A 3256-nucleotide genomic window follows, 5' to 3' on the forward strand; every position below is an offset into this window, starting at 1 on the left:
TCTACACACCACACACTCATTATATCCTAAACACACCCCACACTTCTCTTTTGCTCCTTTGCTCATGGTGTCTACTCACCAACATCCTTCTTTGGCTGTTAATAATCTTCCCCCATGTGTTAAGTCCCATTTTTAGATAAATACATACATAAATGCATACACAATCATTAAGTATTTACTATGGGTTAGGGCTTATTCTTAGAGATTTACAGGTATTAACTCATTTAATTCTTACAATAAGCCTATGCTATTATTATCATAGCCATTTTACATAGGAGCAGACTAAAACATAGGAAATTAAGTAACTTGCTATGGCATAAAACGCTATATGCTCATCAAATCTACTTCATTTTTCTCTTCCTGTGCACACATTTCCTATCCTCCCTTGCAATTAGGTTAAGACCATGTAAATGGCTTCTGACCAACATAATATGGAAAGAAATAATATAAGTACTTCTGGCCCTTAAAATTATTTCAGTAATCGGCCCGACCCCACCCCCAGCCCCCGGACCCGGACTCCCTTCCCTCCCAGGATTCCCTGGGATTCCCCAGGATTCCCCACCCTTCCAACACCACTGGGGATCCGGTGGGCCTGGCGCGAGTCCCTGCCCAGCGCGAGTCCCTGCCCAGGGCACTGGTTTGTCCCCCCCACCCCCGTTGGAAGTGCCTGGAGCCCGCCCTAGGAGCCACAGCCCAGCGGCCATGGCAACTGCAGTCAGGAGGGTCCTTGCTTGTGATTCTCAATGGAGAGTGAAAACACAGATTCAGAATGAAAACCAGCCCCATTGGCCACTGATTCTCAAAAGATGGAGGCTGCCTGTAACCATTCAAAATGCCCCAGGTGAAACATCAGAGGAGGAGCCTAAAAGGCCCCCTGCCCAACAAAAGCCTGGTCAAGCACAGGCCTCCAATGAGGTGGCAGAGTCCATCTCTTGCAAGTTTCCAGCTGGGATCAAGATTATTAACCACCCCACTATGCCCAACACCCAAGTTGTGGCCATCCCCAACAATGCCAATATCAGAGTATCATCATAGCATTGACGGCCAAAGGAAAAGAAAGTGGCAGCAAGGGGCCCAACAAATTCATCCTCATTAGCAGTGGGAGAGCCCCCACTCACCCTTTAGAACCCCAACCTCAAGCCCAAACCAGCAATGATTTCAAGAGGACAGAAGGGATCACTAAGATCCTGGGACCAAAACCTGAAGCTATGGATGTGAATCTTCCTAGTAGACTACCTGGAGCCCTTCTCAGGCAGAGATGGGAGAAATGTGCTGGTGATGAGGCAGCAGGCTGCACTCTTAACACCAGCTAGACCAACATCCAGTGGCTTGGAAAGATGAGTTCTGATGGCCTGGGCTCCTGAAGCATCAAGCAAGAGATGGAGGGAAAGGAAAACCAGCACCTGGAGCCAAGTCAAGTTAAGGTTGAGGAGCCCCCAGGAGGATCAATATCCTGGCGGGACTCTGTGTCTGAGCGGCCGCCATACTCTTACATGGCCATGATACAATTCGCCATCAACAGTACCAAGAGGAAGCACATGACCTTGAAAGACATCTACACGTGGATTGAGGCCCACTTCCCCTATTTTAAGCATATGGCAAAGCCAGGCTGGAAGAATTCCATTCGCTGTAACCTTTCTCTTCATGACATGTTTGTTCAAGAGACGTCTGCCAATGGTAAGGTCTCCTTCTGGACCATTCACCTCAGTGCCAATCATTACTTGACCTTGGACCAGGTGTTTAAGCAACAGAAATAACCCAATCCTGAGCTCTCCCTGAATGTGACCATCAAAAATGCACTCCCACCCTAACCAGTTTGTCTCAGTGAATAGAGAGTCATCCTGGGGAGTGAAGGGTCCCAGGTTCGATTCCGGTCAAGAGCATGTACCTTGGTTGCAGGCATATCCCCAGTAGGGGGTGTGCAGGAGGCAGCTGATTGATGTTTCTCTCTCATCAATGTTTCTAACTCTCTATCCCTATTCCTTCCTCTCTGTAAAAAATCAATAAAATACATATTTTTAAAAATGCACTCTCACTGGGCACACGGCGGAAGATGAAGCTATTGCTACCCTGGGTCAGCTCATACCTGGTACCCATTCAGTTAGTTCCCAGTGAACCAGCCACTGGTTTTACAGCCCTCAGTAAAGGTGCCATTGCCCCTGGTAGCTTCACTCATGAGCTCAGAGCTTGCCTGCCACAGCAAGCAAGTCCATATTGCCCCCAAGGTGCTGCTAGCTAATGAGGGGGTATCCCCTCTGCCCACTGCAGGGCCAGTAAAAGAGAAGAAACTTCTGCTTAGAAAAGAGCTGTCTCCTTCACTTCCAGTTCAGTCCATCAAGGAAAAAGAAATAAGCCCAGGGAAGAAATGCCACACTTAGGGAGGCCCATCAAGGTGGAGAGCCCGCCCCTGATAGAGTGGCCCTCACCATGCCCATCTGTCAAAGAGGAGCTGTCTCAGTCCTGGGAGGAGGACTCCCCTCACTCTCCCACTCCAAGGTCCAAAAAGTTCTACAGTGGGCTCAGGTCCCCAACCCAGTATGTGTCTGAAATGCTTGGGATTAAACAAAGGGAGAGGAGGGAGATGAGCCAGTCTGGAAGAAAATAGCACCTACTGCCTCCCTGTGTGGATGAGCGCATGCTGCTCTTCCCAGAGGCCCCTGGGACTTCCAGACCAGCCACAGAGCTCACTCTCCCTTCAATGCCCACTGTGCCTGCCTCCCAGCTTGGCTACTCCCAGGAGGAGGGAGGAACTTTTAAGATACCCATTAAGGAGACACTGCCCATCTCCTCCACCCCAAGCAAATCTGTTCTCCCCTTGAGCCCCGAATCCTGGAGACTTACACCCCCAGCCAAAGTTGGGGGGTTAGATTTCAGCCCAGTACAAACCCCTGAGGGTAACTTTGGCCCCCTACCTGACTCCCTTGGGCTGACAGATCTCAGTACCACCCCACTGAAAAGTATCACCCTCTTTGACTCACACCAAGAACTCCTCAATTCTGAGCCTTTTGACCTCAACTCTGATGCCTTTAGTAGCTGTTTCCCCTCAGAAATGGAAGTCTCCAAGCCAGGCTACCCCATGGTTGGGGAGCCACAGGTTGCCATCCTTCCAACCAACCATTGCCTGACAGAAGGCTTGGTTCTGGACACAATGAATGACAGCCAGAGCAAGATTCTGCTGGACATCAGCTTCCCTGGTCTGGAGGAGGACATGCTGGGCCCTGACAACTGGGTTCAGCTCATGCCTGAGCTGTGGTAG

General features: G+C 49.9%; 1 pseudogene; it reads left to right on the forward strand.

The window, feature by feature from the left end:
* The first annotated feature begins 702 nt into the window (after positions 1-702).
* LOC103303095 (forkhead box protein M1-like) lies at positions 703-3256 on the forward strand (annotated as a pseudogene).

This window comes from Eptesicus fuscus, chromosome 1 (genome assembly GCF_027574615.1).
Source record: "Eptesicus fuscus isolate TK198812 chromosome 1, DD_ASM_mEF_20220401, whole genome shotgun sequence".
Classification (NCBI taxonomy): domain Eukaryota; kingdom Metazoa; phylum Chordata; class Mammalia; order Chiroptera; family Vespertilionidae; genus Eptesicus; species Eptesicus fuscus.